Genomic DNA, 12,146 nt, shown 5'->3' on the forward strand with positions numbered 1-12,146 from the left:
ACAAAAATCACGGCCACAGGAAGTGTTGCTGAGTGCACCGGCAGACTCTGCGGGAAAGGACTTTCTTGACGTGAATTTTCTCAGTCAACTCCTGTATGGGATGAATTGTGTCCCCCAAAAGATGTCGGAGTCCTGACCTCCAGGACCAGTGAACCTGACCTTATTTGGAAACGGGGTCTTTGCAGATGTTCATGTTAAGATGAGGTCATCAGGTGGCCCTAATCCGGTATGACAGATGTCCTTAAAAAAGGAGGAATTTGGACAGGGACAGACACACAGAGAAGACGCTGTGAAGGCACAGGTTGAACGCCATCTACAAGCCAAGGAACACCGGAGGCCACCAGAAGCTAGGAGAGAGGCCTGGAACAGATTCTCCCTCACAACCCTCAGAAGGAACCGACGCTGCCGACACCTTGATCTCAGCTGCGTCGTCTCCAGAACCGTGAGAGAATAAGCTTCTGTTATGCAAGCCACCTGGTCGGTGGCACGTTGTCATGGCGGCTGTGGAGAAAACTGTTCCCCTCATCCGAGGTGGGTGTCTTGATGGCTCCAGTTTTACGGATGTGATGCCAGAGAGAAATTTTATGACTGCAGAAACTAAAGAAGTTAAGTGACTTCCTTGAGTTCAAACAGCCAATGGATGATACTGTCAGGAGCTGAACTCCACTCTCTGACTACAAAGCCCCAAGTCGTCACTCCGTCACTCCACGGGTCCTCACAAATTTGCGTCTCAGGTGAGACACATCTGCCCCAACCCTCACTGCACGAAGGAAGTCGAGGATGCCCCGAGAGGTCCAAGAATGTGTGCAAAGTCACTTGGCCCATCAGCGGCCAGGTGCCCATGAGGACCCAGGTCACTGCCAGGGCTCAATCCCACACATCAGGCTGACCCCCATCAGCTTGCCCAGGAACAACTCTGAACCAGGGAGAAAGCAAATTTGGGGCTGGAGTTCTGGGCGGTGCTCCAGGACACTCATCCCGTTGAGAGAGCTGATGAAGAGCAGCAGAGGGAACCGAATGGGGGACGTGCGTGCTGTGTGCCCACCACACCCAGTCTCTCACTCTGGGCCATGCAGGCCAGGAGGGACAGGGTGGACCAGGGAACAGCACGCCCGGGAGAGTGAGGGCACTTATTTCCAGAGCGCTGGTTTGCGCCATGGTGAGTGGTTGCAAATATTATTTTTATAGTAAAGCAGTAGTCATAACTGACCTTCTCAGTTAGAATTGCATTCAGCTGCTGGTGATGGAGACTGGAAATGAAAGTGGCTTTCATAAGTGGAGAGTTTCTTCTTTCTTCACGTAAAGGAAGTCCATGGGCAGGCATAGTGACTCCATGACGTCATCCAGAGCCAGGTTTCTGAGCAGGATGGGAGCGTTTGAACCTGTGCCCACATGTGCTTAGAAGGGATGGAAGGAGTATTCTGGGGCTGTGGGGACCACAGGCAAGAGCGGGGACGAGGAGATGTCTTGCTGGGCTGGAGAGAAGAGATCAAAGTGTCCTAGGAGACATTAGATTGAAGAGTTGGGTTGAGGCCCCACCACTGAGGGCAGTTGAGTCGAGGACCAAACCTCCACACGGAGGTTGAGGGAGAATGACAGCTAGGCGGGTGTCATCCATATGCCCACTCCGTCTTTTCCGTAATGGTGACAGATATAGAATATAGGATAACGATTACTCACAGGTGGCAGCCGCACCCCACCCCCACCCCGCACCTGATGAAGAGGACTCTGCTTTCAGCTGGCCCCTCCGCCAAAGAGGATCCTGACCTCCCAGACTGGCATTTCGGTCCCACAGGGAAAAGAGAGGCAGGTCCTGTTTTAGGAGAGAGGGAGGGGAGCAGCTGCCATGTGTGAGGAGGATAGATGGGGCAGCAAAAGGAAAATTTAAAAATAGATTGCTTTGGCCCGCTTACACCCTTCATGTTGGTTGACAGATGCAAGTTAACAGCTTGAGTTATTTTTAAATTTGCTCGTTTCAGGACTCGGCTTCTCTGACGCCTGCATTGCCCAAGACTGGACCACGTGGGTGACAGCTTCACAGACAGTGTGTCTGTGGGTCAGCATACAGAGCGGGCTGACTTCTAAACTCAGGTGGTAAGGCAAAAGCCACATGTGGTCAAGGGTGCCCTTGAAGGTCGTTTCAGTCGCCCTTGAATGGCAGGATTTGAGCCCTTAGGAAGCTCGAAAATCTAAGGAGTCACTTCCTTTGTTCATCTATGAATTTTGGCCCTGGATTCCCTTTCCCTGGGGCTGGTCTAGTTAAAACAGGAGGAAAGGAATTTAAAACATGATTTCCTTTCAAGCACATCTAATCAAATTCTGGTACGAGAAACGTCTGCGTGCGTGCGCACGTGGTGATTCCACTGAAGACAGCTCCCCGAGGAGAGCGGGCGCTGGCTCGGTTCTTATCGCTGAGTCACGCCCGCCCTGGCTGCCCCAGACCCTCCTTCCAGGGGCCTGTCTAACAGATGCGCTTTGAGGAAACAGACCTTCCGTGCATTTTCAGCTTTGGGGCTTGGCGTCTTCTCCGCGCCAGTCGTTCTAAAGTGGGAACGTCAAGGTGGGACGAGGACGGAAAGTCAACAGATAGTCAGCCTCTGAGCAGGCCGCTCGGAGAAGGCTGGAAGCCCCCGCGGCGGCAGGACCACTGCTCAGCGGCTGGGGCCGGGGGCCGGGATGCAGGCACCCTCCACCACGGTGTGGACGAAAACCTCACAAACGGCCCTTTGTCACCCTGCCGGGGATCTGGGACGTCCCGTGAGTTGCAATACACACGCCCACTGGATTAAGAGCCGTCAGACTGGTTCCCAAAGCAAACACTGAGTTAATTTTTCCAGCATATTCCTTTCATGTCTGGGCTGCTTCAGGCTTCTCTGGGTCACTGGGCTCTTTGTTGCCGGCTTTGCCGAAGCCCCCCACCCCCTCCGCCTCGCTGGCTCCTGGAGTCCCCTCCTTCTACACCCAAGTCCTAACACAGTGTTGCGTTTCACTTGAGGAGCGAGAAGAGCCCCCTAAGAGATTGGCATCTGAAGGCTGTGATTTGGGCAGTAGGAGCTGCCTGGAAGTTTCGGGTCTCATTTCTCTGGGCCCCAGGCACGTGTCGGCATTTCTGAATCTCATGCCTCTCCTCCTAGGACAGTCTGATCATGCCACACCACCTGCTAGTCCTTCTTAAGGTGCCCCAGGGCTCCCCACGTCCCTCGGATCATAGCCTCACTCCTCCGTCTGCTTAGAAGGCCCTGCCTGGTCTGGCCCTGCCCTGCCCTCACCACTCGCCCACCCAGCAGCTCTGAATTTATTGTCGTTCCCGGAATGTCCCAAATCTCCCTCACTGCCGTGACACAAGAGGAAACCTATTTGCCATCTGTGTCAGTTGGAGTCCAAACAGGAGAGTACAAAATGCTCTGAATATCGAAAACAGAGAGAATTTAATGCAGGGGATTGGCTCAAGAGTGTGGGATTGCTAAGAAGCCAACCAGGGGACAGTGAGGCAGCCCACAGATGAGCAAGAGCAGGGCCCTCAAGCATCCCGAGGCTGGGCACGGAGGGATGGGGTCACCCAGCAGACTAGGAAGGGTGGAGGAGGCAGAGGAGAGGCTGCCACTGGAGACAACACCCGAGGCAGAGATGGAGGAGGGGATGCCCCCTGGCTTCTCCCTTCCTCCAGCCTGCGATTGTCCCCAGTGCCTCCTATTGGCTGAACCAGCTGGAAGTCAGCTGAGGCTGGAGCCTGGGAACGTGGCCACAGATGTCGGCCCACCTATAAGACAAAGCAGGACAGGAGGAGGGCAGGAATGTTCCAGAGGGCAGCAGACACAGGACGGACACGCCATCTTTGACTGAAGGCTGTCTGCTCAGGTGGGAATCCTTCATTCTGTATCTGTATTTCTCTTATATTTTTCAAAACTCTATTGATTGCGAGTGACAGGAACTTACCTAAGCAAGAAAAGGAATATAGGTTTGCCTAACCGAAACTCCAGTTGTTGGATTCAGGCAGCGCTGTTCCAGGGACGGAAACAAAGCAAGCAGATTCCATGTGGACCTGGCCGGCTCTCAGCTCTGCTTTCCTCTGGGTGGGCTCCATTTCCAGGGTGAGCAAGATGGCAGCTCCAGGATGGAGACCAGCTTTTCAGAAACCTCAGTGGAAGAGGAGTCCTCTCTCTGCCACTAGCTCCAACCAAAGCCTGGGCCTGAGTCCCCTCGGCCTGCTTGGACCACTTGCCAATATTTGAACCCGTGGCTGTGGCCCAAGAGATGGAATGCTCTGATTGGCCAGGCCTGGAGCCAGGAGCTGGGGGTCAATCCCACCCAAACTCAGGGCCTCAGAGAGGGGAAGAAGAGGCAACTCCGGCCCTGGGAGGAACAGAACTAAGACAACGAAACAATCCTTGGCTTATTTACGGCCCTGTGACCCCACCAAAAGACCAGGGAAGTTGGTTATATTTCTCCATCTGGTTAGAGCATCTGAATCTCCCAGTGGAGATGGACATTGTCCACCAAGGGGCCACACATCCTACCAGCGCTTTCCTCTGGTGCTCTTCTCCAAGGTCTACTCTCCACACAGCCTGGATCACCCATGGTTTTCCAAGCCTTCTGCGTCAGTTGTCCCATTCGCACCGCAATTATCCTGAGGAAAATGCAGGAAAGAAGTTGTTCTCACCTTCTAGCAGGGCAGACTGAGGGCTAGGGAGGTTGTAAGAGAGGCCAGGGCCACTCCACAGGAATACCAATTACAGTCACGGCCACGAATACGTACTGAGCACTGAAAACATACCAGGCTCTAAATGCTCCGTGTATATTGTCTCATCTAATCCTCACAGCGTCCCAAGGAGGCAGGTGCAATTACCCACTGTTCCAATGAAGAAATCGAGGCTCAGAGAAGGTAAGGCTCTTGTCCAACATCACACAGCTGGTTAGTGATGGAGCCAGGGTTTCACATCAGCAACTCTGGCTCCAGAAAACACTGCTTTTATGTCTTCCCAAATTCACTTCTTCTCTGCCTCAACATCCCTAGCTCCTCCAACTCTGTCTCGCAGTCTGGCTGACCATACTCCCCGCTGGCCCGGACAGCTCTGGCTCACACCCACGTCCCAGCCAATTACCAGTAGCTCCCCCTTTCAGCCTGGACGACAAGTTAAATGGTCATCCTAGCATTAGTCAAAACCGTGACACCCATCATTGTGCTGATCGCCCCCACACTCATCCCCCGTCCCACTCCTTCCAGCACCTTCCGCCTGGGAGATGGGGGCACTGCCCCAGCACACCGCCCCAGCACCCCTGCTCTGACATTTAGGGGTCCAGGAGTGGAGGAGATCAACAAGGCTCAGCTCAGGTGTTCCTTCTCGAGCCAGCTCCCAAGACCCCCGCACCCAAGATGTCCTCGTTCCTTCTTTCAAGTCTGACTTTTCCCATCAGACTCGCCAAATTCAAGAGCAAGGCCCTGGTTTTAATTTTCGAAACATCGTTGAATAAACTGATTTCTCTTCAGGGGTCGGTGATCCTGGAAGGTCTTTTAGCCAGACGCTGCGGAGGCGACAGATGGAATTCGCTCTGCCGGGAGGTGGCCGGCATCTTCTTCTGTGGCGTTCCGGGCTTGTCTGAGGATGTGCGAGGGCGGGGATTCTACAGAGACGAGGGGAGGCCAGGCATTCGGAGAGGAGCCGCAGGGAACCCAGGAGGACACAGGCCTTCTCTCCTGTGCTGCCAACACTGGCTGTCAGCTCACCGGGAGACCCCTTTCTAGAGTAACAGCTGGAAGGGTCTTCAGTGTCCTCCCCACTCCTCTTTAAGGTGCAGCAGAGAGAAGGGACCCAGGGGGTGGCCGGCAGAAACAACACAGGAGCCGGTTCTTCCAGCCAGCTGTCCCGTCTCCCACCCTGTCTTCCTGCTCCTTCTAGAAAGAGAAGGAGACTGAGGTTCCAGCTGGAGCCCTGGCACCCAAAGCTCGCAGGAAGGAGTTGGAGTCAATGCTTTTTAGAAGAATGCAGACTCCAAGGGCCACGCTGCCCCGCTGGGAGCCGGGAGAACCCGCTCCACCACGTGGCCACCACAGGGCTGATGGCCAAACCTCCGGCTCCTGATGGGGGGATATTAATTATAACCTGCTGCTCCAAAGGCAGTTCGCTTCCAAACATTCGTGTTCCTCAGCTGACCTCTCCCTTCTCATCCTCCATCCCTGCTCCTCACTCTCCATGCGCCGGAGACACCAACCTGCTAACAGTTTCCTGAACATTCCATGCCATTTCAGGACTCAGCACTGGAAGGCCGTCTCATCAGCCTGGGATGAACTTTCTTGCCTTTTCCTGAGCTGCTCTTCAAAGTCCGGCTGAGCTTCTGCCTTCTTCTGGAAGTTGTTCGCTCCCTGCCCCAACTCCAGTGAGGACAGCCCCCTGCGCTCTGTGGTTCTGCAGCATCTCGTGCCTCCGTCAGCTGTAGCTCCCACCTGGGTGTGTTGCACACCTGTCGCCTCCGGTGGGCTGTGAGCTGCTTGGGGATGGTACAGGTACCTTTTGCTTCCGTCCCGCCGCCTCTCACGCAGTGCCTGGAAGACAATAGTCGCTTGATAACTATCGAATGAATGCGTGCCATGGCGCTCAACAAATACTGATGTAGAAACTGAACTGGTTGCCTACTCTGTGCCAGGGACGGTGGGTGGGGGTCCTCAGCTCTGGCTGCACCCGGGTGGGGGCAGCTTTTAAAACTGATGCCGGGACCCCACCCCAAGTTAGAGCATCATCGGAGCATTCTAAAAGCTCTCAGGGTGAATTTAATTAGCCAAGGACGGGACCACTTCCTGGGAAGTGTAGAGATGAGTAAGACGTGGTTTCTCTTCCTCTGAGGCTTGACCAAGCTGATTTTTTTTCTCCAAGACAGGAAAAGCGTAGTTCTCACAGTGGGGTCCCGGGAGCAGCAGCAAAGCCCCACCTGAGGACTTGTTAGAAACGCAGACTCTGGAGCTCCATCTGAGAACTGCCACATCAGAAGCTGCGAGGACGGAGGCGGGATGGCAGCGTGTCTGAACACGCCCTCCGGGGGATCCCGAGCGTGTTTGAGAACCCCTGCTCCAGCGCTCGTCTCTCAAATTGTGACTCACTCACGACCGCATCAGAAACAGGAGATGCGGTGAACGTGGAGATTCCTGAACCCCTTCTCAGTCCAAATGACTCAGCCGTGGAGCTGGCAGAAGGAGCTGACAGTCTATAAATAGCTCCAGGTGATTCTTAAGTTCAACGTAACAACAGTTCAGGTAAATGCCATCCGCCACCCCCACAAAGCGTGGACTTTGGTGAACTAGGGACCAGTCGGAGAGCTGGGTCTGGCAGCTGCTCGTGCGTGCATCTTCAGCTTTCCTCCTGTGCCTCTGATACTCAGGGCCTCCCGGAAGGTTGCCCAGGACCCTGCTTCACAGTCTTTTTGGTTTGGTCAATGCCCAGCTTCCACCGGCACTCAGGACAGGGGTACCCTGGGAAGCACCCCCGCTGTCTCTTTGCTGATGTCTCCTCCACACCCTCCTGTCCGACATGGAGCTACAAGTTGATTCAGAGTCCCGAGTGATGACTGCATATTTGTCTGTTACCTGGGACCAGAGAGCTGTCAGATCTGCCACCAAACACACATTTAGAAACCAGAACACGCTTTGTCGTGAGCAGGGCGGGGTCAGCGGCAGAGCTGGGCTGTCGTTTTGTGCATGTTTCAGCAAATGTGGGGGCTTTGCAGCTGCTCACTCGGCAAGTGGAATTACATCCTGCGTTCCATTTTTATTCCATTGGTGAAACGGGGTCAGATCTAAGGGGAAACGGGAATGGTCCTGCCGAGGACAGCGGAGGCCCTTGCCCTCTTTCCTGTTGATGCGCTCAGGATGGAGACCGAGCCAAGTTGTCCCTCTGGATGCGCTAGAGGAAAGTCCTCATGGGGCTCCAACCAGCTGCCTGGAAAGCAAGGCTCCCCTCTACACGGTGCCCGTGGTGGCTTGTTAATCGGAGAATCTTAGGCTCCAGCCTTCGCGGGTAGCCAAGAACGTGCCTGTGGGGAAGAGCAGCTATTTCCAGATTTTGGAAAGGAAACATTTCACCATCAAACACCTGGTGAGGCCCATTGGGTACAGGGTATGCTGAATTTCATCCACTTCTTACCTCCTCAGGACCATAAAAGATGACCAAATTCGTATAAATAACCACATTGCAGACTGGAAAGGCCTGTGAGAGAGTGGCTAGGGCAGTGGTTTTCAAACTGGGTTCCAAGGAACCCTAAGGTACCTCAAGGAGCCAGTAGGGAGAAGGGACTGGGGATGTCTACTGAAAAATGATTGGATGACCTCCAGCAAGCGAATTCCCTCCTCTAAGCCTCACTTTCCTCATCTGTTAAATGGAGGTAATAGTGTCTACTTTGACTACTTCCTAGAGTCACTGTGAGGATGAAATGGAACACTGCCTAAGCAAGTAGTGACAGCTTGATGCTCTTGTACCTACTTTAACACTGAAGGATGATTTGGCAGAGAGGACAAAGGGCGTTTCAAGAGGAAGCACAGCCAAAGCAAAGACCAGGTGGCAGGCGTGTGCATGCCATGCTCTGCTCTGGGAAAGACGCATCGACCTGAGTGGACGGAGTGTGCTCCACGGCTTCCAAGTGCTGGCGTCTCCCACGGCTCCCCTTGGCTAAGCCTCCTTTCTAGAACAATCAGACTTCTCTCCTTTGCTTCAGGGGCATTTGCTTCCTAGGCCCACATGATCAGGGTCAGGCAATGAGCTTCTCTTGAGCATCTTCCTGAATGTATGCTGGGAATGTTCTGTAGAAAAGAAAGGATCTGACTGCCAGAAACATTTGGGAGCTCTTGTAACTGCAGATTAACTTGCTTTGTTGTTCCTAGTAACGGTCATGGTGATAATAAAATCTTCAGTAGCATCATCATCACCACCACCACCATCATCAACACCACAACCACCACCTCCACCATCCTTGTCCTCTTCATCACCATGACCACCAACATCATCATCACCATCATCACCAACACCATCATCACCACCACCATCATCATCACCATCACCACCACCACCATCATCACCACCACCATCATCAACACCACAACCACCACCTCCACCATCCTTGTCCTCATCATCACCATAACCACCACCATCATCATCACCATCACCACCAACACCATCATCACCACCACCATCATCATCACCATCACCACCAACACCACCACCATCATCATCACCATCACCACCAACACCAACACCATCATCACCACCACCATCATCGTCACCATCACCACCAACACCATCATCACCAACACCATCATCGTCACTGTCATCATCATCACCATTGTCATCATGACCATCCCCATCATCATCATCACCTTTATCATCATCTGATCATCTAACCCTCCCAACACTCCTGTGTTAGGAACTATTATCACTCTCATTTTGCAGACAGGGAGGAGACTTACAGAGAGAGTAAGTAACTTGTCCCAGGTCCACATCTTGGATGTGCTGGGATTTGGACCCAGACTCCACAGCCCACACTCTTAGCCATGGACGTTTCTATGCCAGTTTTAGTACTGTGGGGTAGCTTGCAGGCTACTTTAGCACGACATACTCTCCATCAGTCCCCACCAAGACAATACTGATGGAGGGGATGGCGGTGGTGGTACTAGATCCCCTGGTGGTGAGGGACGCTGGAAACGATAGTCTAGGCATCATGCCCCTTTGCATAAAATTTCGGTTCTCGTAGGAAGGAAGAATGGGAGAGAGTTGGATATTGGGACTCCTTTTGACGCTCAGAAAATGACTCTGGTTTGCATAGTCTAATATCATTATGCCCCAGCATTCCCACTAAGGGCCTTCATGGGCTAGGTCATGGTCCCACATTCCATCTGGGGACCATGTTGTTAAGGGATGCATCTGGAGGGAAGAGGCAGGGGTAAGGAAAGGGGGGCTGGGTCTTTTCTGAAGGCAAGAAAAATCTCCCAGTCCTAAGCTTCACTCTACAACTAGCGCCCAAATTCTCTGTAGTGATCTATTGGGACACCTCTCCCAGCTTGTGTAAGATTAGGGGTGTGGGAAGGATGGTTTTCATTCACTAGATTTCCTGGGAGGACCCATTCTCCCTCTAAATTCCCCTTCCCAACAAGGGGAATCAGGGCATTGGGGATGACATCTAATGAGAAGGAAATTCTCCAGCATATCCTGTTCATTGAGAGAAGACAGCCCTTGTCTTCAGAGAACACTCAACAAGCCAAGTTCACACTTTTGGAATCTATCAAACACACCAAGGAAATCCAATTGAAATCTCAACAGTCTTGGGCCCCTTGGAAAGTCTTTCCAAGCAGATTGTAAAGTAGATCTAGTCTGGTTGTTCATCAGCCAGAGATGTGTCCGCACACAAGTGTGGAAGCCTCAGATCCTTACGTCCCTGTCATGTTGCCTCAAAGGCACACACAGCTCTGTACCTCTCTTTCCAGGTTGCCAAGGAGTCAGGTCCCAAGGCGGGTCAAAGCTGGACCTGGGAAAGGCTACGAGGTCTGACCAGTGAGATTGGAGCTCCAACCTTGTCATCGCCTGAGCAAAGGCAGATAGGAAAATGCCAGGAAAGCAAGTCAGACCCCAGGCACACACCCCACATTGTGTTCTCTGGTAAGCTGCCCCAGCTCCTTGTGATAGCCACAGCCTCCAGATACGATGGGAACGCATTCTGTGGTCACCGGGCGCCCTGGTTTCCGTAGCTGCACCTTCACTAGCAGGAGGACTCCATACAAAGGGGGTCCCCACAGTCACAAAAGCAAGTGAAAGGAAACCCATGCATTTCTTATTGGAAGCACAAGTTGGGACTTCCTCTCCTTGCTCTTCTCTCCATGTGCAAGGTGTTGCCCACGGGAATGCTCCAGCGGACACATGCCCTGAGAAAAGCCCACCTTCTATCGAGGCCCTCGGAAATCTGGGATTCCTCCTCATTCATTCATTGATTCAGTAAATAACGGAACCTCTTCCATGCACCAGGCTCTGCTCAGCGCAATGAGGCGCGGCACGGAATGAGACAGATTAAGTCCCTGCCCTCGTGAAACTTAGGTTCCACCCACAGAGTGGCGTGTAGCTCGATGCCGGGGAGGGGCCGTGCTCTGAACAGAGTGTTTTCCTCAGCTGGGAGCTGTGAGCAAGGCAGACACGTGGGCCCTCACAGGCCTGTCCGTACATATGACATCACCGTCATGACAGCCAAGGACAAGGGAACCCGCCAGCGGTGTTCCCAGATGGCTTTAGTGAGCTGGGTGCAGAGTGCTAACCATCAAAATGGTTCAACTTCCCCGTGTGCCTGAAGTAGAAATGCTGTGTGCTCTAATCAGCTCCATGCTTTCACTATGGGACCAGTGAAGCTGAGGAATCGGGTTTGAAATGGCGAGATCTGGTATTATGTTTATTATAATGTCTCCAGGGATGGCAGATCAATTTCATCTCACCGACTTCCAGCAATTGACTGAATCCCAGACAGCCTGTGTCAAGAAGAAATGTGATGCTAACTGCAGATTTTGTGCAAGAGAGTTAGTGAGGCCCGCCCAGGGCCCAGGAGAAAGGAAGCGTGCACACATGCAGTGTGCCCTGGCCCCAGCTCTAGACAGTCGGTCCCAACTCTGAGGCTGAACCCTCCACAGATCTCAAAATACTAGCAGAATTGTGCAAACAATTCTATCCCTAAAACTAATTAAAATCTGTTTATTAAACAAGGTGCACATGCACCCTGCAGGGAAAGGAAGAGGTAGGATGGTGTCAGGTGCTAAAAATATCCTACACACCCTCCTAATGCTCCACAATTTTCCAAAGGGTGGATCCATTGAGCTGATTAGAGACAGGAAGGGGGGTGGGGGTGGCCAGTGTGTATGTTCCATTTCTAGAATTCTAGATGCCGGTTTCCTTGTTTGGGGGGGAAAAGTGTTTAAACTAGATAAATCATAAGGAAAAAGGAAAGTTGTTGAATTTATGTTGCCAAGGTTACAACTCTCACAGTAGTGCTTTGGTGTGGAGATGCTCCTTGTGCCTTGTGGAGCCTGTTTGAAGTTTTTGCCATCACCATCATCATCATCACCATCACTGTAATCATCACCATCATCACACGACCACCGTAACCGTCATCATCACCATCACCATCAACAC

The sequence above is a fragment of the Equus przewalskii genome, chromosome 3, assembly GCF_037783145.1.
Source record: "Equus przewalskii isolate Varuska chromosome 3, EquPr2, whole genome shotgun sequence".
NCBI classification, from domain to species: domain Eukaryota; kingdom Metazoa; phylum Chordata; class Mammalia; order Perissodactyla; family Equidae; genus Equus; species Equus przewalskii.